The sequence below is a fragment of the Apus apus genome, chromosome 11 (genome assembly GCF_020740795.1).
Source record: "Apus apus isolate bApuApu2 chromosome 11, bApuApu2.pri.cur, whole genome shotgun sequence".
NCBI lineage: Eukaryota > Metazoa > Chordata > Aves > Apodiformes > Apodidae > Apus > Apus apus.
Window position 1 is genome coordinate 7,465,962 of NC_067292.1, and position 25,166 is coordinate 7,491,127.

The following is a 25,166-nucleotide window of genomic DNA, read 5'->3' on the forward strand; positions in this document are numbered from 1 at the left end:
AGGAAGAAATTGCTCCAGTTCCTCCAAGTTGCTTACAAAACCTTTTTGCTTATTAAAATGCCAAAGAAATGAAGAAACCTAAATACCATCTACTAGAACATATGAACGATATTGTGACCACCTCTAAGCATAACAGATTCAGTGACAATTCTACAACTATATATTCCTGTCCAGTTGCCAAAAAGCAGTTTCTCAACGCCATAATAGTGAATATTGGTTTTGTTTTTTTAACATGAAATGCAGACCTTAATTTTTAATAGAATTATTAGGAGAGGACTAATTATTCATACAAAATAAATTTTGCAATTAAACCTCTTCTACATTCTTTATCTTGAGGATAAAGAATAGACTAAGAACTTAATTAGCTCTATGAATTTAGCCTGTGAATAAAACGATGCATCTCCTTAATATATAAGGAAATGCAAGCAATATAATATGAAATTGGGAGATTATGAATAAAAATTCCACTGAAAATTTATATATTTGTATATAACATTTAGTAAACTTTACAAGATTTCTATAATTTCAGTAAAATTTATTATTGTCATTTTAACCAGAAAATAATTGACATATCTGTGTATCCAATCCAAATTTTAACTAAATCTGTGACAGAGTAGGGAACAGAAAGAAAAATACTTTTTTTTTTTTTTCCTAGATACTTACTGAAATCACATTTCAGGCATGGGAGTGCTATAAACAGCCATAGTGGTCTGATCAAGTTCCTGTTCAAGTCACTGAGATAGACATTAGGCTAGATCACTAAATGAATTTTAAAAATCCTCTACATTTATTCCTATTCCTCTTCCACTTTTCACCTTCTCTGTTCCTTCTAAGACCACAAAAATGCAAGGAATCTACTGAAATTCTTTTTTCCCATCAGAAAATGACTTAAAAAAGGACACTACGTTTAGGCATTCCTAAATTCTCATTTTGCATATCAATCCATAACATCCCTCTCAACATCACCTCAACCTTTTTTTTATTCCATGTTAGACAAAACATACAGTATTTAAGTACAAGAGACACCAAGAAACTCAGTTGCACTAAAAAAACCTCAACACTACAGCAGTTGGGCCATTTATGTTCACAAGCTCTCCTGTGAACTTGGGAAGGCTGCAAGATCTACAAGGTAACTGGTTAATGCCTTCATAACCAGAGATGGACACAATGAAGAAAGAAAATTAAAACTCTAAAGATTTCTAGGCAGAGTGTCTAAGGTAACAGTTTGCAAAGCTAAAAGAAAGAAATCTACTATTTATACTGCCAGCACTACAAGCAGCTAACCACCTAGAATTATCTAAATGTCTGTGCCTCAAAAGGAGATTCACAACTGCAGTGGCTTCTTTAAGCTCCTGCTTGATTGCAGCAAAAGAGAAAATACTGCAAAGTTCACCTGACAAAAACAGCTAGCCAAACAGCTTACGTTATATAATAAAAAAATAACACTTGAAGTAAATGCCATATGGATATTTCAGAGATTAGTTTGCAAAAAGGAAAACAAAAAATACAGAGAAGACTAAATTCAGAACACTGTTTTGTTAAGCACACAACCACTCCCTGAACTTTTACTAGTGTATGTCAGACACAGTGAAGACGTGAAGACATTCCATGCACAATGAAAGACAGTTAACCTAAAATATCTGATTAGAATAGACTATTTTTAAATGGAGTTGGAAGACTTTCAAAGTGCTATTAAGGCAGGGTCAATTCAAATGCTTGTATTACCCTCCTTCAAGATCATCTCTATCTCAAGTTAAAGTAGGTAGGCAAGTTATTAAGCTGAAACTTCTAACTGCTAAATGCTGACTATCTGTATTTTTACCATCAACTCCACACTCCTCTAGACTATCACAACTTCAGCCTTGAGCCAACTCTAGGTGCAAAGAAATCTTTAACTAAATAATAGTGAAGTTGAAACCATGTTCCTAAAATCAAACAAAATTATTTGGAAGCATTATCGTCAACTGTACAGTAGAGTTCATGTACAGTTAATAACTTTATATTAAACATTTGGGGTTTATTATATGTAATAATTATAAATTATAACAACATTAAACATTCAATATTAACCCTTAAAATAGAGCATTAATAAAATAAAATATAGTTACACTTAAGAGAATGTTAATCACATCACTAGGATTAAACCACTGTAGTCCTGTGCAATCCTAAAGCTAGCCATATCTGGAGAGAATGTTTATTCAGGTGATTCAGCAGCTACATAAGCTTATCATCATATGTGACTAAAATCAGAGGCTATGTCAACACCTAGGAAAAACCAAAATGAAAGCAACCTTCAAAGGCCTAGCCAAGTCATTACTCACTAAAAGAGACCAACATTCCTATGGAAGAGTATCCTCCAGGGTGGTGATCAATGGATCGGGGTCAAATCAGAGACCAGTAACCAGTGGTGTCCCGCAAGGATCAGTACTCAGTCCAGTGCTGTTCAATGTGTTCATCAGTCATCTGGACAAGGGGACATAATGTATCCTCAGCAAGTTTGCCGATGATACAAAACCGGGAGGGGTGGCTGACACTCCAGAGGCCTGTGGTGCAATTTAGCATGACCTGGACAGGCTGCAGAGTTGGGCAGAGAAGAACCTCATGAGGTTCAATAGAGGCAAGTGTAGGGTCCTGCACCTGGGAAGAAAGAACCCCATGCACCAACATAGGTTACGGGTGGATCTGCTGGAAAGCAGTTCAAAAGAGGAGGATTTTGGAGTCTTGACAGACAGTAAAGCATCCATGAGCCAGCAGTGTGCCTTTGTTGCCAAGAAGGCCAATGGAATCCTAGGTTGCATAAAGAGGAGTACACAGTACATAAAGAGGAACACAGTATTATCAGTTCTCTTACTCATCCCTTCTTACATGATGAAAATGCAAATAGGAATTAAGTCTTTTTCAAATTGATGCAGGTCTCAGTAAAACGTTAACCGACTAACATTCACATAAAATTTTCAAATCAGCAAAGAAATACTTTCTTTGGATGTTTATAATTCATTAAATGACCTTTTTTTTCAGGACAAAGTCAGCTTTAATAAATCTCCTAAATTAAATAAATATAAAAGGAAAAAGCTGAAGTTATTTGAAAAATCCATTCTGACATTGTTTAAATGAAATTTTTGATGTTGAATCATAATCACTTCTGAGTTCAAAATGGGAATAAACATATACTTAAAAAAAATATGCTTAAAATGAAATACTTCAAGTGACCCCTGGGGCTTGTTTCAATAGTTCGTTGATTTTGGGTTTTTGTTTTGGTTTGGTGTTGGTCTTTTTGGTACCAATTGAGCGAGTTATTCAGCTTCCAGGAAATCAGGTTTGTATAAGTTATTGTTAGGAGGCACTATGAACACGTTACTACACACTCAGTGCTGGACCTACCAAAACTCAAGATAATTTTTTTTCCTTGCTTGCAGGTCTACAGATGTGTGTTAGCAAATCCATAACACCATAATATACATGGAGAAACTATAAGTCACTCACTCAAATATAAACCTAACGATTGCACAGAGTGAAGATGTATGTTTGCAGGTGATAAACCTGTAACACTGGGATTTCATTAAGATTTATAACCATTTCCACTAATTCAATTGTATAATAAAAAAATACCAGGTTAATAGCTATTCCATCTCAGTGTTTGTGGAATACAGCTCTACCACTAATAAGACAATAAGCTGAATGCTGCAATGATTAACACACCCATATATATATGAGGGTATAGAATGTACCCTCAGCAAGTTTGCTGATGACACTAAGCTGGGAGGAGTGGCTGACACACCAGAAGGCTGTGCTGCCATTCAGAGGGACTTAGACAGGCTGGAGACTTGGGCGGGGAGAAACATGATGAAGTTCAACAAGGGCAAGTGTAGAGTTCTGCATTTGGGGAAGAAAAACACCACGCACCAGTACAGGTTGGGGGCTGACCTGCTGGAGAGCAGTGTAGGAGAGAGGGACCTGGGAATCCTGGTAGACAGGAGGATGACCATGAGCCAGCAATGTGCCCTTGTGGCCAAGAAGGCCAATGGCATCCTGAGGTGCATTAGAAAGGGTGTGGTTAGTAGGTCAAGAGAGGTTCTCCTACCTCTTTATTCTGCATTGGTGAGGCCGCATCTGGAGTATTGTGTCCAGTTCTGGGCCCCTCAGTTCAAGAAGGACAGGGATCTGCTTGAGAGAGTCCAGCGCAGAGCTACAAAGATGATTAAGGGAGTAGAACATCTCCCTTATGAGGAGAGGCTGAGGGAGCTGGGTCTCTTTAGCTTGGAGAAAAGGAGACTGAGGGGTGACCTCATTAATGTTTACAAATACGTAAGGGGTGAGTGTCAGGGAGATGGAGTTAGGCTTTTCTCAGTGATGACCAGTGATAGGACAAGGGGTAATGGGTGGAAATTGGAGCATAGGAGGTTTAAGGTGAATATCAGAAAAACTTCTTTACTGTGAGAGTGACAGAGCACTGGAACAGGCTGCCCAGGGAGGTTGTGGAGTCTCCTTCACTGGAGACATTCAAGACCCACCTGGATGCGTTCTTGTGTGATGTGCTCTAGGTGACCCTGCTCTAGCAGGGGGGGTTGGACTAGATGATCTTTCGAGGTCCCTTCCAACCCCTAAGATTCTATGATTCTATGATATTAATTTAGCTTATCCCATGGGTGAAAATTAGCTTAGCTCTCTTTCAGGTTTTGTTTTTTTTCCTTGGAATTAGAACATTTCAAAATCGCTTTTGCTTACATATTGAGAATAAGATCAATTTTTTTTTCCAGTCCCACCTATGTGTCACAGACACTCAACAGCTGAATGCATGAAAAAAAAAATTAACTAACTATGCCTATACTTGCCAGCAATATTTTTTATTAGGATTGTTGAAGGCTGTCTTTAAAGTTCAGTGCAAGATGGCAGATGGTAAAAAAGGAGAAACCAAAGAAAATCATATAGGTAACTGGCCATCTAGCACAAACAATGAATTGTGAATTTTAATTCCCACAAGCCAAAAGTAAGTGTAACAAGCTCCAGACAAGAAGCTATTTCCAGTGCACATTAACAAGAAGTTTATTGATCCTACACAACTCACAAAAAGGTCAGGACATTTCTTGGCATCTGCTGCCAGCACTTCATCTATTAAACTATCTGCATATAAACATACATAAAGGCCTTTTTCTTCCATGTCATGAAGCACTGCTGAAAAACTACAGCTCTTTTATTAGTGGAAAAATGACAAGCTGATACATATTCAAAAAGTAACAGATTTTTAAACTAGTAAAACAATTATCAGCTAGTCTGACCTCCAGCAGAACAATGGGAAAACAATCGTAATCAGCACTTTTGTATCACACCAAGGTAATTTTTTGCAGTAAAGACTTAAAATTAAGGAGGAAGCTATCACTTCTCTCTGTAAGTATATGTTAAAAAAGATGTACATACTGCATATATCCACTGGACTTTATATTACTTTCTGCTTGATTAATCTATCGGTGATTTCTTCCCCCCTTTATTAATAAAAAATGAATAATCAAAATTGATTAAATTAAATAATAATTTCTAACATAATTTTGTGTCTGTTAGCTGAACACAAAACAGCAATGCATTAATTAATAAATAATTACCTACACAGTACATCCACTTCTAGTTGAACAATTTATTTTTCTGGATGAGACAAGTTTCACAGAATCACACACAATCACAGAATCACAGAACCCTAGGGGTTGGAAGGGACCTCGAAAGATCATCTAGTCCAACCCCCCTGCCAGAGCAGGGTCACCTAGAGTACATCACACAGGAATGCGTCCAGGTGGGTCTTGAATGTCTCCAGTGAAGGAGACTCCACAACCTCTCCGGGCAGCCTGTTCCAGTGCTCTGTGCTTTCTTCCCACTTTAGTTTGATAGCTACGGTAAATGTCTAAGATAATCTACTAAAGTGCATACTGTCATTTGGTCTGGTTTTGAGGGTTTTTTCCACACGTCTGTAAAACAACATCATACCACTCTGTGGAATCAAAATACACACTGCAGTCAAAGGAAATTATAATGAGCTGATCATACATCTAAATGAATATTTGCTAATGAGATAAAGCCAAATTTTCTTGCTCTAAAATATTATCCCCCAAAACATTCCCTCAAACACAACTATACATTTCTATGGCTATTTGCTCCTCTGTCCCAAAACGTTCCTCACAAAATACAATGCACCAGTCTTCATTGAAAAGCAAATTTATGTCAAGCCAGCTTCTCTGAAGTTCACAGGGTTGTAAACTGATCCATTCATTTGCCTTCCTAGGAACAGAAAAATGGAGTTTTCTGTTCCTGTGCTTTTCCTTCACCATTTTGAAGATCGAGAGATAACACAAAGACATGACTCAAGCTTTTAAGTAAACTACATGTGCCTCTTTCCGTATGGCAAGCACCAGTCCCAAGCCTGATATTTTCAGATTGCTTTATGAATAATCTGTGTAACATTAGTACACACACTCAGAATCCCTGTGGTCACTTTGCCACGTGGAGTTCATTCAGTTCAGTTCTCTGAAACCTTAGGCTAATGCCACAGCACCAAGTGTCATTGCAACGCAACCAAATTATCAGCTTCTCTTTTGGATTTTACTACTTTGTTTGAAGTAAGATGACAATATTTTTTTGGCTGTGAGGAAAACAGTGTCTTCTCTTTCATATATGGTGAGCTCAGAAGGGTACAAGAACCGCAGAAACTAATCCCTGTAGTTTTACACACAACATATCGTGAGTCCCTTTTTTTTTTTTTAATCTCGAAGGTAGCTTAATAGTTTGAGAACAGGGTCTTATTAATGTAAATGAAGCTCTAATAGCATATTGCATGAATTTTTTTTTATTAAGCATTTATTTGGAAAACAGCCTACAAACTAGATTAATCCGCTGCAGTGTATTTTCTGTCACCACCTAACCAAAGTGACTTTTAAAACAGATTGCTGAGTAAACTTTGAAGTAGTCAATAAAGATACTTCTACTGCACAAAAAAGTGTTTCAGATGTAGTTAATTTCACACTTATTTGCACTGGAAAATTAAATTTTTACTTATCAACATGCCACAGAAATACTAAGGAAAACTCTGTTCTCATTTTCTATATAGTATTTTTTGCTTTAAGCAAAATATAATAAAATTAATTGATAATTAGGAAACTGACATTATAATCCTGGCAATATTGTCTAATTCTCCAATGGCACTGCCCACACTGCAGTTCATTTTATCAAAAAGAATGATTACATTTTTTATAATGCCTGAGAATGGACCTAAACTCTTGAATTACTTTAAAAAATAGATTCAAGTAACATTAATCATTATTGTGCTTTTGAAAACAATACTTTAGGCCTGCCGTTCCTGAGTACTCAAAATTCACTAACTATAATGAGAAAGAAAGTAAGATTGAGTCTCTGTGACTGCTGGTAACATCTTACATTAATTCATTGCCCTCTTAAAATAAGATGAAAAAGCACAAACATTTTGTGGGCAAAACCAAAGAAAAATTAATTATCTGTCATTTAAAATAAAATGCTCTGGACTATTTCTAGACAGAATTTAAGAGGCTACCCTCAACAGAGTGAAAATCTGCTTTCTTTTCAGATAGCTTTCAAATTAAGATGCATTCTTAACTTGTTTTAAAATTTGAAATGTGTTTTGAGTTGCAAACATTACTGACAGAGACGTTTTTCTGCTTCTTGTTCCTGTTCCACTTCTTGCCTTTCTCATAAAACAAGTGTAATATCTAATAAATTATAAATGAACTCCCTGACAGATCTTGCACTTTATCCTGTAGATTAAGACTTAAGCACAGCTGACAATTACTCAAATTTGGTTAATTTTTAAGACTATCAATAATTTCTTATGCATGTTTCTTTTTAAATATTGAATCAAACATCAGCACCAAATAATGTTATAACTTTGCTTTAGTGCCTTAAGTTTTGCATCGATTTGAGCATAAACAGTCTAGTTACTTTAAATTACTAGGAAATTGTGTATCACTAACTGCAGAAAAACTCTGTCCTAGAAAGTTGTATAGAGCTACTGAATTTACTTATTGAATTTGAGAGCTATTGAATTTATTTAAACTCACAAGATAAGGAATGCAGAGTTAATTTGCCACACAGCAGAGAAACATACTCAGATTTCCAGCAATGGCTTCTTATCCTCAGTCCTAAGATTCTTTCACCTCTGTGAGCACTCTGAAATTATGTTTTTCATTATCATGCTCTGTAGTGTAAGAAAACAATAAACACCTACTTTTTGTTGTTGTTGTAGTGCTTTGTATTTTGTGCCTGTAACACGAACTCAGAAAAAACTGCCTTCATCTATATCTAGGAAGGTATCTAAGTTTTTTCCGCAAAGCTGAAAGTAACATCAAATAAATAAATAAATAATCTACATTCATATTACATCCCTAACACAATATTTGAAGTTTCAGATTCATTTAAACCAGCAGAAGCCAATCTCACTGGTAAAGACATCCATTCTCCCCTCTGTTCTCCTGAATCCCTTCACCCCAGCTATTTTTTAAGAGAATTTCTATTGTTAGTCAATGGGCAGTTCTGAAAAACAGGCTTGCAGCTTCAGGTTCAAAGACAACATGGTCAGATTTTGTCTTCCCTGCAATTACCCATTTTTTACAGCATTTGCAACAGGCCTTTCTCTCATACCCTTGGGTGTGGGATACAGTTGCTGTCTTCTTGGAAAAGATCCCTGCATTCACTTAATCCTAAAAGACTTACAGGGATGTATTTCCTTGTTTCTAACACTTTATTGGGCTAAGTGCACCGGCTCTTAAAGTTTCAGGAAACAAAGAAGAAGCTTCAGTTAGAGACATACTTTTTTCCTATATTATTTTTTTGCGATAAGTATTAAAAAGTAAGAGTCAAAAGATTTATCAAAAGGTTCACAGCTTCTCATAAACAGTTTGCAGCACTCTGACTCAGTGACTCATAGTATTTATACTGTTTATACATTCTCCCTACTGCTTATCTTGAAGGTAAAAGCTTATTTTATATGTAAGTAAACCTCCTCTTCCTGGCTATCATTGATGCCAAATGATAAAACAGAAATCCAGCCTGGAGGAGCCCTCACAATTTTAAAAGGTTTAGACGATCTGAACAATCCAGATGCAAGATGATAAAGGCACATGGTTGTTGCAAACCAGTTTGTTTCCTCATTGAATAACGCTTGGAAATTTATCTGATTAATTATTTGAGGGTCATATGTCTATATATTACTAATTGCCTTATTATTCACAAGTAGTAACTATGGAAGTGCTATGAAATGTACTCAATCATACACAACTAACATGTATAATGTAAGCACTTAGTTGCTCAATACTTCAACGTGAATTATATTTAAATAATTGCATTGGGGTGTGTTTTTTTCCACCAGAGGTTCCAGTTAGATTAGATCTTACTTTGCAGTTTCTTAATTTTTAGTGCTTTACATCAAAGACTTATATTGAAACAAGTCAGGAAATTCTCTTAAAAGAAAGAAGAATCATTAATGTTGAAGTTCAAATATGAATAAATCAGGAATGGGTGCTAATTTCAAGTTTAAGCAACTGTGCTACAAGTGAGGCCTAATAATTTATGACTGCAAAGAGTGAGAGATGTGTAGGTGGAAGACAGCATAAATACAACTAATTACTAATATTAACTATGCAAATCAAAATGCCACGATTGTCATATTTACAATCATGCTTACAGATTTGGCTGTCATGAATGTAAACACCCATGTCTTACAAGACTTAATTTCTCAGTGTCATATACCACTATTTTCTTTTCTTTTCCTTTGAGAGAGCTTCTGTTTTAATTCCTTTCCTTGGGAAAATTATTCTAATATTTAATTCCATTAGAATTCCAATGGACTTAGAGATTAATTTCTCTGTGTCTTTATCAATTTAACAATTTTTATTCTCAGTTCAGTTTTATTAGCCTTTAATTTGTATAAACTTAATTTTTTATTTCTCCCCAATCTTACTTGTTTTTCCTCTTTCTCAGCTTCTCTCTTGGTTGGGACAAATCATCAATACAACATAAACAAAACCAGCCTTGGTAATGATGAACACTGCATAAATTCTCTTATACTCTTCAAACACAAGTTTTCTTACCTTGCTTCTCTGTTGCAAGGTATCATTTATAAACTTGGTTCTAAAAAACAAATCTTTACTGACACTGTCAGAATGCTCTGTCCACATGAGAGCACACCAACTGCCCTACCCACATCTATCACTCCAAATGCTCATTAGGAGAACTCTGCTTGGACTCTAGTTTTCCAAGATTTTATTACAACCTATCTTTCAAGATTATCTTACATTCAATTTAGTTGGAAATTCATCAGTGTATCAGAAGCAAATGGCATACACTAATTGTGTTCAGGAAGAATTTTAGCACGCTGAAATTTCTATTCCCTCTCTATTCTTCCTCTCTTCTCTCTCCCCTCGGTTGACACAGGCAGAGGAAGATAAGAGAGGGTAGGAGGGGGAAGAAAACTACAAAATTTATTACTAAGGAATATTTATGGAGTTCTCTTTCTCCTCCCCTATTCTATTATTCTAAGCTGATTTAGGGGAAGAAAACAGGGACATGAGTAACCATAAATGCGAATATGCCAAAGTATCACACATTATTATAACAATGACATCTGACAGTAGAGCAATGCTCTTAGGGTTTTAGAGGAAATCAGCTGAAAAATAACATAAAGCTAATTGTTTAGAAGTTTCACTTTTAACAGAAAATATCTTTGTCCTTTGATGCTGAACTAGAGATCTGGAATTTTGCTTAATGCTGAAAATCCCCTTTTGCTTAGATGGAGCAGGTGGAATTCATACAGAGTTCTACAGTCCCACTAAGTCATATGAATATGTTGACTGATGAACCACCAATCAACACCTCAGGAATTTTGTTTTGCATTTTTATGTTTCTACATCTTCAGAGTTCGATTGGTAGCATCACTGCACTGACTTTCACTGCTCTCACAGCATGCTTGTTCCTTCCTTTAAATTGTTAAGAGTGTTTAACATTCTTCCCCAATGAAAACTGGTAGCAGACATTTTCAACATGCTTCCTTTAAAAGAACAGAATCAAAACACCCCAAAATACCACACAAATTACAGTCTTTCACTGTATTAGAGAGTTTGAGATTTCATAAAAGTATCTAAAGACCACAGAAGTCTGCTGCTTTTAGTTTGCAAGACCTTCATAATAATAATAAAAAACCTTCTATCTATATTTCACATTTTATATATTATGTGCATTATGACAGTACCTGCAGGTCCCACTTGTGATCTACTAGATGCTACTAGACATTGAACTTCAGTCATAGTTCTAAACTTATAAGTCCCCAAGAGCTTTTAAAAAAATTAATGTATTCCCAATTTAGACTAAAATAAATTGATGGATAATTAACAGGAATAAAATAAATATGCTAACAAACTAGAATCCCTGCTATTTTACTGATTCCTAATCTCAGCTAGATTGTTTTTTAAATTTCAATCATTTGTTTTACAAAAATAGTTGCAAATTCATTCCATGGTGGCTAAATAGAGACACACATGGGAAGATCTGTGCCTGCAATTTAATCAAGGATGCAAAATCATACTAAACTCTGGTGCAGCCTACAGTAAGAGTAGAGGCTAACCTAGTTGAAATCTTAGTTGAACAATGAGGTAACACTAAGTACTTACAGTAGCATAACTGTTGTGCACAGAGCAGACCAGACAAAATATGAATTTTAACATGTAATTTGAGTGTGGTTAGATATGGCACCTGCGGTTCAGATACTCATGTAATGAATTCCAGTATTTTCACTAAGAAGTATTCTTCTGTGCCTCAAAACCATCTTGACTATAGTTATATATAAAAAAAAATAAATCAAAGAAGCTTTACATCATTCCCAGCAATGAAACAAAAAGGCAAGTGTGTACTGCATACAAACAATAGTAACAATCACAAATACATTTTGGGAACTAGGACTACTGTGTCATAGAAAGAAAATGACTGCTTTGTGCAGGAAAGTAAAGTCTAAAAACAAAGAAATCCTTTGCATAGATTTCGTATTACTCTAACAAAGGCAACTGTGATAGTAAGAACACTGAAGACCATAATGCATTTTAAAATTCTTGGTATATCTAATGGCCTAATCTGACCAGCAGACAAATATCAAAGCTACAAATTTCTTTTAATTACATTTTTAAGCAATTTATTCTTATTACTGATATTGTTCTCAACACAGTAACAGCTAAAAAACCTGATTAAGAATCAAGAACTAGGATGAAATTATATTAATTAGGCATTATTGTACTTACACAAGTGCCTATTGTGATAAAAATATAACGTGTGTGTGTAAAGAAACATCAAGTTTTGCTTCAAAACAGGATTCTTTAGTATACTTCTTCCCTTTAACAAGGACTTTAAAAAATTTTTCTTGTAACCAAGAATACTACGTAAAAAGGTTAATACTGTCAACATTCAGCCCTAATAAGAAATATCACAGAATTTCATACCTAATCAGATTGTCATTTTGAGACAGAACATTTTTTTCCAGTAGGAGGAAAAAAAATAATTAAAAAAAAAATCACAATGAGAGTCATAGAAAGTAAATTAAATAGCTATTACATTAATTGTAGTGACATTTTTAGTTAAATAATAATCCCAACAAAGGATATGCGGGGAAAAAAATTAAAATCATACTAATTTTCTGTGGAGAATGAAAGCTGAAATAAACTACAGTTAAAATGAACGACAAATTTCACATGAATTAATAAAAGGAAAAATGCTTCTCAACAAAGAAGTTGAGCCTTCATAAACTCCTACATACCAGGACACTTAAATTTTATTGATTCCTAAATCTAAGTACTTCCAGAAATGTTTTCTGCAGTTCAGTTATACTGCAAAGTAAGATTATATTGTTATTGAGTTCATTTTCTCAGCATATAACACCAAGCTGAGTTGCAGTATATGACAGATTTATGGCTGTATGTTTTGAAATAACAGGAAATAGCAAGCACTTTATGCTGTATAGCAAGACCTCTAAAATAGTTTAAGAAACTCAATGTGTGACAAAGGAGAGGAGGGCTCAACTTCTTTCAAGTTTTGTCTAACCACCATACGCATACATTCAGCAGCATGTTGTAAGATACAATCCCCAGACCACTGCATTTTCTTCTGAAAAGCAAATACCTCCTATGCGAGGCCTAACAAGCTCATAGGCAAATTAAAGCAAAACATTTAGAGACAGATTTACTGTGAAGACACTGGTGAAAACAGAAATTGACAGCTTGTTACTATGGAAAGCTGACATTTACAAAGGAATTACTATATATTTCACTGTTTTCCAGCCTATGGTTACCATGCAGAGATGGAAAATGATAAAGAAATTAAAAAGAAAATAATGTAGTGCATTGCTGTGTAATATCCAGTCTGGGCATGCAGCTGCACGTGTAAAAATCAATGACATTCATAATCATGGTTTGGTGATCTCCATGATATCAATTGGCAGCCTCTGTTCAGCTCATAAACAGGAAGATGTCTGCATCACAGAAACCGTCATAATGATTAGCATTAAAAGACAAACTTTCTGGCAGCTTAAGCAGAAAATCTGACTGCTGAATAGAACAAGATATTTGAAGCATTTTCTCAATGAGATTTTCTACTGATCAGAAGCACCACTATTTCGTAACTTCCACTGGCTCCACCAGCAGCGATACATTTGCATCACTGGAAGTGTTCAAGGCTACATTGGATGGGTCTTTGAGCAACTTGGTCTAGTGAAAGATGTCCCTGCCCATTGCAGGGGGGCTGGGCTAGATCATCTTTAAAGGTCCTTTCCAACCCAAACCATTCTATGAGCCTATGATCAAAAAAAGCAACAAATCTTCACATCCAGACTGCATTCAGACAAATAATGTGAGACAGAAAATTCTGGACTTAAACTTGCCCTTGTGGCTTCATTCTGACATCAGTTTTAAGTCACATACATTATTTCTTTTTAATTTTTTAATTTTTATTCCATGACACAACAAAGAAACTCATTTTACTGTATGGACATCAGTGTCATGCAGAAAAATGAAAGACCACAGTTTTCTTCTCCAGGGTTCTCTCAGACATTATATTAGACTTCAAAAGTAATAAATGTAACTACAGATATCTGAATATTTACATTTTTCAAAAACCCTTGGAACCCTAGCACCTAAAGTATTGATCTCCAGTATTACATGTATAGCAGTAGCTGAAGTATGTTGTGGTTAGCCATCACAGTCCTACAAAACAAGCACTTATGTTTTTCCTATATTTTTCAAACAAAAAAGCTTGTAAATGGTTTACTGTCAACACTACCAAAGGTCAAACAGTTCTATTTTATGCAGTAAAAGTACAGTTGGACTGAAGTTATACCTGGCTTAGGAAAATCTGTCACTTTTTCCAAAAATATACATGACAGCATCAAGTGTCATTTTTCAAGGTTATATGCTTCACCTGTGCATCTGCAAGTCTGAACTTTATCTTCGTCATTCACTACCAGTATGCTCTATTTCCATACATGGATCAAAGTACCAAAAAAGGATATATATAAATACATATATATAGTGAGAGAGCAAGCGCATGAGTGCAATCCTATTATAAAATAGTATTTCTTATCACATTCATGCAGTTCACTTGTATATTAGTGCCTTGCTTTTCTTCTCATTTCTCCCATGGAGTGTTTTGTTTTTTTCTTCTGCCTTTTAACATTTTGAAATAAATGAATAGAAAATAACAATCCCACAAAGCTCATGCCAGTCGGCAGGGGAATTAAAAATCACAGATTCAAAAGAATTTTCCTAGTTCATGAAAACATCTCTAATGAGACAGATGAAAATATGAATCGCTCCTAATGAGCTCAAAATTGCACATATTTCCCTTAGTTCAATTTTGTAAGTCTTCACAGATACTTTGTGTTATGCTTTATTATAAAACAAGAAGTAGCCACAAGGCTGTGATAACCAATTTGTGAGATTAAAGTACTCAACTTGAATGGTTTCAGTAACTCCTAAGTCACAAGTCAAAGTGTGCATAAAACACAACTCTTTTGCTATTCAGAGCGTGTCTTACTCTCCAGTGACTTCCAGCCTTTTGGAGTTATTTGCACCTGGGAAGCGTAACACTGTTTTTCTTGACTTGTCAGCACTAAACTCACTAGCTCAGCTATAAAAGGAAAACATACAGCAAAACTGTGGAGAATAAGGTCCTGACAAATATTGGATCTGTACCATGGATTTCAGCTATGACACAGCAGAACCAATGCCACTTTCATACTGTACACTCATGTCAACCTAAGCTGCAGTTTCCTTCAATACATTCTAACCAGATTTGGAACAGGATGAAAGAAAGCCAGAGCAAACACTTTAGTCAGTTGCTACTAAGAGATTTTAGGATGCCCAGGAACACACTAGGTCACATCAAAGGTAAGAGCTATTACACTTCAGATAAAAAAATAAAAAGAAATTGTGACAGGATTTCCAAAAGTTCCATGTCAGTTCCAGCTTATATTCATTTGTGACTAACTCTCATGGATCAGTACATGCAGGCAAAATGAGGGAGGACAAGGTGATTAAAAAAATTAAAAAAGGGGGGTGGGGGGGTATGGAATAAAAACAAAGAACCCATTTGGACAATGACCAGCCACGTGTGCTCATGAGACCGAGGAAGGATTCAGACCTGGAACTCAACCAGTTCTGGGGTTTCATTGCAAATGTTAGGATAAGCTTGTGTCATAGTTTGACTTTATATGAGTGCTTGCTGCAGAAGCGGACAGAATATGATCCAACACCTGCCCCAAACTACAGAATAGTTTTCCTGTGCTCAAGAAAATACATGAACTATACAAGCCACTTGTTGAATGTAAAGAAATGCAAACATGACTAGAAGTGTCCAGGGCAAGAACATTGAGAGCACCAGCAAAAACCAGTCAGAAAATGACACCAGAATCTGAACAGACAAATGACCAATGAGATATTCCCTACACAATTCTATAAACCAGGGATACTTAGGGCAGCAAGAATAGTTAAATGATGCAAGGGCCAGGGCAGGAGGAGAAGGCACCCACTAACCACATACATGATGACTTCATGTTGCATGGATGGAAAGACTACTTAATTGGAGCTGGTACCAACTCTTCAATACCTCAGGTACCTAAACAACTCTGGTGGGGTAAATCTATGACCACGCAACAAAGATTTGGGAAACATCTCTTCAACCTTTTGGCTACTCAGCAAGGAGCTACCCAGAGGAGCCCATGACTAAGCCAGGTCTACACATAGCACAGGTGGATAAATCACACTAACTCACCCAATTAATCTCCTGAACTGTATAATCTCTCTCACAGAATAGTGAAATCCCGTAACGAACCAAAATGCCCAACTTCTAGGTATAATATGCTATCTCTCCTACAGGAAATTGAAGTTATGTCATTAGTAAAATTGCACATATCTTTGATTAAAGTGGGGTTTTTTTTCAGTCTCCACACTGTCAGCACAGCCTTGAAAGAATCACTGCTTTACCACATACCTAAACCTTCCTATTTTGTTAGAGTGAACAACTTCACTTTCTCACCAGTTCTACCTAAGAGTTACACAGTTAGAACTTCTGACTATATTACATTGAAAATGACCAGCATAGCACGCTAATCACAGAAGATTAATATCTATATAGCTATAGCATAGTGTAGTACAGAATCATATTCAGCATCACAATATCACAGAAGAAAAAATCAGTACTATCAGAATATACTCACACTCATCTTGCAAGCACCTAAGAGAATTGTGAGCAGGTTCATAAGAGAAGAATGAAAAAGAACAACTACATTTACAATAAACTTCCTAAAACTTTGCGAAGAATTCTGTGTATTTGTTAAAACATATTTCAGTAAACTGACAATTGTAATTTACATTTAATTGATGAAAACTTGACAAACAAAGTAAAAGCTAAGATATTTAACAGAAAAAAGCAATTATTACTCATATTACTCCACAGGTCATTCAATCCACCTTGTTAATTTTGATTCAATTCTCTTTGGTTGCATTCCACCTGCCAAGTAACATGTTTCTGCCCAGCTAATTTTTGCACTTTTCTCTAAACTGTTCTTGGACTTCTGCCTGTGATGTACTCATCCTTCTTACACACTTCATTTGCTGTTCAGCTTGCTATATTTCTCTTCTGAGCTGGTTGCACAGTGAGGCAGAGCAGGAAGCTTTAACATGAGGCACAGAAGCATAATGGAGATTTTCACTACTAAATAAACCTTAATGAAAAGGGTTCACAATCCAGGCTGTGTTGCTAAACAAATACTAACCCATTTCACAGATGATCTTAGGAAGTACAGCAGCTGGACCTAACATCCATATATGTATGTAAGACAAATAATAACATGCAGTAGGAGAAAAGAACATTCATAGTTTCTTCTAATCACTGCTGATTGCTCTCACTCCCTCTCTTCATGCTGGGAGCTGAAATATGCTTCCCTATAACCATGAAATCTCAGAGGATCATTTACTAACAGGATCATGATCATCCTTTTCTCTTTTGTAATATTCACTGTTGCTACAGGACATAGCACAGGTAGCTTCTGCTTCTCTCTCTTCCCTAGACCTGCAAAATGCATTTTTGACACTGGATCTGACCTCAAGGTCTTTAAGTAGAAAGGGAAGCAAAGAACCCTGGAGGCAATTGTTAGCAGTTCAAGAACCAGCATTTTGGCATCAAGTTATTATGAACTCAACTACACCCTCACACAATTGTGGTCACAGCATCCAGCTAGTCAACTACTTATCCACTTCTTGCAAATACATGGAAGCCTAAGATCTACTCTCACAGACTGAGGAAACTATCCCGTCCTTTAATTTCTGACTCCAGATTTGTTCTTTGCGTTAATAGTTTTCCTTTGAAAATACCACTAATGGACTTATGGTTCTGCTTAGCATTAATAAAGGGAGTATGTTGACATTCAATAAATGAAAATATATTTATAAATAATTTAGTGGTAATCCAACTGCTTCTTGCTGCAGGAATGGACTCTCTGAAGTGGTTCTTTTCTAGTCCTAATTTTTATGTTTGTATTTGTGTAAGTCTATCCCTAATATGTTACTTTGAAATTTTTTTCTCCGTTCAGAACGGCAAAAAAAGCACACAGAGAAAGTCTTAATTGAAAATTGTGGTCTTGACAGCCATTTGTGGATTTCCACAAAACTCCATCAGCCAAATAGGTACCATATTTTGTCTCCAAGGACAAATAATTCTATCCTGCACGTTCACAGCAAGAAAAGATATGGTGGACACACTCTTCTTCTAAAAGCATGAAGGTACTTTGAAATTCACATTTTTTAAAAAAACCAACAAAACAAAAGACCCCAAACAAAACACAAGTTTATAAACCCAGTTTTTAGATGTCTAAAAACCAGATAAATATAAACAAAAACTAAGAAAAAATTACTCAGGACAAATATAGTTATTTTGTAACTCCTTCAGTAAGAGGAAAAGGTGAAGGGGAAGAAAAAAGGAAACAACAGTTTCTGAGGTTTCTTCTGCTCAATAAAACTATTCATTGAGGCAAAAAAAAGTATAAGCTTAAACAGATTACAAACCTTCATAACTTTTTTAAAATGACTTCTAAATAAATCTGTCTACGGTGAATGCAGCAGCCTTGAACAGTATGTATATGGTTTCTTTTTTTAAGACCAGTCCTATGACTATTGAATCTTATAAAATGTGTGTGTAGCCTTTAAAATGCCTTGTAAAATGAGAACTGCTGGCAGAACAATCAGCATTTAAAAGCTAAAATGACCTTAAATCAGTGAATCATTGTGATTAGTCTGGACTTGAATATCAAGTACAGAACCAAAAAACACCTTAGTTGCCAGCATAAAGAGCTCCCAGCACCAACAAAAGGATGCTGGGCAATAGGATGAAACATAAAGGACAAACTTGTATGATTATGTTTGACTTGTGTTGACGACTTAGCAACCAAGCAGAAGGACCTTCCTGAGCAGTGAGCATGGAAAAGTAAGAACAAATCTTCTGTTTCTGATACAACACAGATGCACTACATGGGAGACCCAGCCTAAATTATTTGTCCCTATAATGAATTTCAAGTTGCAGAAGATAAGTTTAGTTCCCAAGGAATCACTGGACAACTTTAATTACCTGACCCTACTGCAAATCAGACATCATCTAAACAAAACACATTTAATACTTCACTTTATATGTATCACTTATAAATATATGTATCATGATTATATGTATATGAAGTATCATTTTATTTTAGAAGTAATTTGCATATATTGCATGTATTTCTATTAATTCATGTAATATCCTCCCATTCTTAAAACCAGATGACTTCACAAATCTCTAGAAATGACAGCACTGGCTTGGGGCTGAGAGTAGAGGTATGCTACAGCTCTGATCTTACTATAAAGAATGATTCCTGAGTCAAAAGCTGAAAATCTACATTGGCTGAGTATGCAGTGAAAACAGAATCATAAACTACAAGTGCTCCCTATTTGCAGGTAATATTTTTTTTTAAAGTAAATAATTCAATTTTTGTTCAAGCTCTCATTCTCATATTCCAAGGTACTAAAAAGTAAATATTAATAAAATATAAAATTATTTTATATAGCAAACATTGCTGTGATTCTCCTACATTGTAATACTACAATTGAGCTACATTAGCAATATTACTTACCATTGATACTAGTTATATAGCAGTAGTAGTATCTGGAAAACCTACTGGTAGACAAAAATCTCAATGTGTATTGGTCATTGTACAAACAAGGAGGTGCTCCAGTTAATGCTACTGCTTGAGATCTGAGAGATCTGGTCATCTGTCCTTCCAAGAAATAGGCTTATCTACTATTTCAGAGTGTTTTACACAGATTCTCTAGCACAGTTCTGCTAAACTTATGACAACTGCATTATCCCATCAGTTTTGCACTGTCTATGTGGATTAAGTTTGCGTTGAGCAGATTGCTAGAAAGAAGACTACTTAAATCAGATGTTAAGTCACATTAAGTAATTAACGCATTCATGCCAGATGCTCCATATAGATGTTTAAGACAGCAATTTTTTTAATTACGCTTATGTAAATACTTAAAATTTAAAGAACAGTAGATACAGTTGAACATTCAGGAAATGACAGTTCTATATAAATACAGATTACCTAAGCATGCATGTGACTGTATACAGATTCAGAATATTAAGTTATGTAATAGTTCATGGGGACATCAAGGGTCAAACCAGACACCATTTTGACACACAAGAAGAAAAAACTAAATGTAAGTTCTTAACAGATCACTGTGTTCTGCCCCTCCACGACACATCCAGCAAACTCCGGTCTCCTATCAGCTTTTTTCTGATTGTGTTTTGACTAATTTCTCCAGCTTCTGTCTAATAATATTCTATAGCAATATCCTCTAAACATCAAATATGCAGTGTTTCATATAGGAACTTTCTACTGCACTCTTTATGATGGCTTCTCACACTGTGTCTGTCCCATAGGCTTGCTCAATTTTGAGTAGTTGTCTTCCGAATAAAGTCCCAAACTCAGCAAGTTATATGCACTTGTTAGTATAATTAGTATAATTGCATTCACTGACTGTATACTCATAGAAGACCAATGAAGCTGGTGACGGGTCTAGAGCACAACTCTTATGAGGAGCGGCTCAGGGAACTGGGGTTGTTTAGTCTGGAAAAAAGGAGGCTCTTAGGAGACCTTATTGCTCTCCACAAATAACTGACAGGAGGTTGTAGAGAGGTGGGTGCTGGTATCTTCTCCCAAGTAATTGGCAATAGAACCAGAGGAAATAGCCTCAAGCTGTGCCAGTGAAGGTTTAGACTGGATATTTGGGAAAAAATCTTCAGTAAAATATGGTCAAGCATTTGAACAGGCTGCCCAGGGAAGCTGGTGGAGTCACCACCCCTGGAGGCATTTAAAAGACATGTAGGTGCGGTGCAGTAGGACTTGTCCTAGCGGTGGACTTGGCAGTGTTATATTAACGACTGGACTCTATGACTTTAAAAGTCCTCTCCAACCTAAATGATTCTATGATTCTATCTTCTTACCTAATTTTGGAGAATATCAAATGTTAGAAATAATGTCCTGGCAAAATTTCAATGTAGATAATCACATTCAACCTGCCTCAGTCTCTCCTGTAATTTTAACTCAGTAAGTTATTTAGAATTTACTACCAAGACCATAATGTAGATTTCAAAATTAATTTCCTATTTCAGAACACACAGCACTATTCCTATATAAAAAGGGTAAATTCAACCAACTGAAATCAAACAGTAGCATTATAACATATTTAACATATTTAAATAATGTGTAGTGTGTATATTAAAACTGGTTTTTTATATAGTTTATTAAAATTAATTATAATTATTTTCTGCCTCCATTTGGTTTTACATACAGTCTTAACAGCATTTAAAAACAATATTCCCGCTCTCCTTATCATCTTAAGAGACTAGCAATGAAGGTGCTTGTAATACTGTGAACATAATCAAACAGAACTTGCAGTTTACTATCCATATTCCCAAAACCCGTAAGTGTTAAAACAGTTCTGAAAGAGCTCAGGAAACCCAAAAGATTGAAACTGGTAGTATGGGTTGCAAGAGTTCAGTAAGCAGAAGGAAAGAAAAAAGCAACAGATTAGCAATGCAGAAAAGATAGAAGCTAAAATATATATTGGTGGTATTGGTGGGAGCACTGAAACAGTTTCACTGAGTTATGCAGTTACAGTACTGGCAACAGCTGAGCAGAGTGCACTCAGTCAGCAAGCAAGACAATGAGATCTGAACACAGATATGAAGGTAGCACAAACAAGTAAAATACATGGGAATAGTCCTGGGAGAACACTCTTCAATGAGAGGGATGGTATTGAGCTGTACATCCTCGCGTATTCGAATCTAGGTGCATACATACATAAAAAAAAGAAAAAAAGTAAAAAGGCAACAAATCAAACTACAAGAGAATTTGGGAGGGGAGATGAAACCATCCAGAGAACACACACTCTATAAAGAACACTGACAGTTACACTTGCCCTGGTAGCAGAAAAATTTACAAAATGCAGCTGCCTATAAGCAAGCTTCTCTCACTCATAGGAGTTCTTGGAACATCTTCCTTGCAAACTGGTAAATCTCCCTAAAGATGGCTGGCCAAGTATGAGCAGAAAAGGTTGAATAATTTTTTCCTATAGTTAGGACAAGAGTGCTTTTTCTTTTATTGCATTTCAAAGGTTCTCTAACCCTCATAATAATTATCTAACAGGTACTGTGAGTAACGTGGCACAAGTTGCAAACTTATGTGCTAGAACTGAATGTCAGTGATGCTGGTGTAATTTTGGAAAGGTCTGCATGCTATGTAATTCCATAGGAAGATGACAACTGAATGGTATTATTAGATTACATTAATTATTTCCATTAATCTTGCAAAACTGCATTCAAAACAAAGAATATCTGAAGAAACTTCACACATAGGATTTAAGAGAGACAAAGCAATACAATTAAGTGTGGTACAGCTTTGGACTACTTATTTTACAAAGATTTCTATTCTATTAAGTACTTCAAACTAGAATGCCCAAAATTAAGGTTCTATTCTGAGACTGTTTTCTGATTTCAGTAGAAAAAAAAATTCTAATATGGCATTCACTTAGCTTTCAAAATCCAATCCATATTATGCTCTGTGTGTGCTAATACAAGTAGTGTGATCATCAATCCCGTTTAGCACACTGAATTGACATAAGTCATTTCATTACTTATTAATATTGAAAAGTGCTGGGATGAAATTGTCCTTACAAAGGCCTTTTAACAAGACCTACTTTTATTATCTTTTAATATACTATATGGGGACCATTAAGATTTTCTCTCCAAAATCTTAATCCAAATTCTTTTCTAGTTATATGTGAATACCACCACTAATAATATTGTTATTTCAAGTTCACCACAGAGTAACTGAACCAAATTAGGTACTGGACAATAATGCTGCAAAAAGAGAAGATGCAAAAAATCATGGTGTAGATTAATTTCTTACTCATTTTTTAATTTACTTAGTTATATCATTTGCATGGTCACTCCACTGTCCCATTATTTCTACAAAGCCTCAATCCTGAAAACCTCTCTCTTATGGCTTTATGTTTATAGCTTCAGGTCTTGAGTTTCAAGCTCCAGATACAAAAAATAATCCATGTTGTGATTTGTGCCGATTATGATTCTGAAGGTCAGATATTGAAAATAACACACTGACTTAATGGGATTAACCTACCTATTTTGAAATCATAGAAAATTTAAGAGTTACGGTTCATCTTAAAAACACACCTCGACTACACTAATTTTCAAGTCAGTCTCTTCCTTCAAACTTACTATTTAATTCTCATTTTTCAAAGTAGATCAGTGTAATATGACCCAAAGTATATAATCAGATATAGGCCTTTTCAAGCCAGGGTGAATTAAACTTGGACTCATTCTACCAAGACAGAGATGGCAGTACCTACTTCTGCATACATAAGTAAGACACTTCATGGTCTCAGCTCTTCACCAAAAAGAGAAGAGTGAAACATTCTCTTTCTTTATCCTAAGTTCTTTTATGTTTAGAGCTTTGAAATGTGAGAAATAACATTTTAACACAAAAACTGAGAATTCATACCTAACCAACATAACCTTATTGAGATTATTTAGAGTACTGAATTTAATTCAAGTTTATATGTTCTTCTTTTTAAAGAGAACCGTTATTAAGTATTACCATTGAAGTGAGTTTTCTTGCTTTCTTTTTGGACTCACCTACAAAGTTTCTTTCTTTCTAAACTTCATCCTACAAGAGAAGCATCTGTTCCTGTCTCAATTATTTCTTCTGTAGAGCTTGCCACTAACATCAAGGTCCAAACTCTTTATTAAAATAGTTAGACTTTATTAAAACAAAAGAACAAAAACCAAAAGGTATGTTAAATAATTGTGGATACTTAATAATAATAATAATAATAAATATAGAGCTGTAACTGTATAGTAAATTATGTGATAAAACTATTTTCCATTTTCTCAGTCCCTTAGTTGTTCTTTGGAACTCATGGCATCTGCTTAATTAAGAATTCCTCTCACTATACACAATTTTATTACACAAAGTCACATTGAAGTGAAAGATACATGCACCATTGAGCTTAATATGACTTTGTGTAATAAGAATAATATGCAGTTATAGTATATTGCAATGAAATATAAGGTAGGACAAACAGGCTTAAATGTACAATGTTATGTGGTGAAAAGGCTGACTTTCAGAGCTGAAAGGCCTAGAGGCTATACTTCTGGAACTATAAACCTGTAACAATTTATTAATTTTTGGAAAACAGATTTATTTCCCCACTCTCCCTTAACCCTGGCACTTTTTAATTAAACATCACTTATTCCTCACAGCAAGGCCCCATTCCTGGTTTGACAATCCAAATGCAGGACAGATTCCCTTATTTAAATGGCACATTGCAAAACAGAAACCGAACTCTGCCAGCCTAGACATCAGCTCAGACACAGAGTTGCAGGTCATTGTCTTTGAAAACAGGGGAAGAAGTGAAACTCAGGGTTTTGGGCTAAAGTTTCAGATAGTGTTTTACAAATGAATGAGAAGAAATCCTGCACTTTCAACTCAGTTAAAAATCATTCCTTAGTAAAGCAAGTAATTGAGAGCAAATGTGAGCTACATTATTTCCCCCCCAACCTTGGGTGTGTATTCATGTGCATCTTTTCACACTGTATGATGTATGCATTTCGCTAAGAAAAAAACTAAAAATTGAACAACACTACGTGTGTGATGTGTTTATGAATCTGCCAGTTATTTGGACTTTGCTGCATTTTCTCAGATGACTAATTACCACTGGAGTACCTCCCAGGGAGTTCAGCTAGCTGTTGTAAATTAAACTGTAAGGCCTTATTAAATTAATTGAAGCAGAAACGCAAACCCAAAAAAAAAATCTTAAAGTTGTTCAAAGAAACTACATGGCCCTAGAAATTAATATAATTTATTATTATTTTTCTGTTTATTTCTCCCTCCACTTTTTTTCATTCTTCCCTCTCTTCCACAACATTCTTCTCCATTTTGACATCTACCAAATGTGTGCTGACAAAAAAATTTAAATATTCAAAAGAATTAAATGTTTTGGTTGGGATTT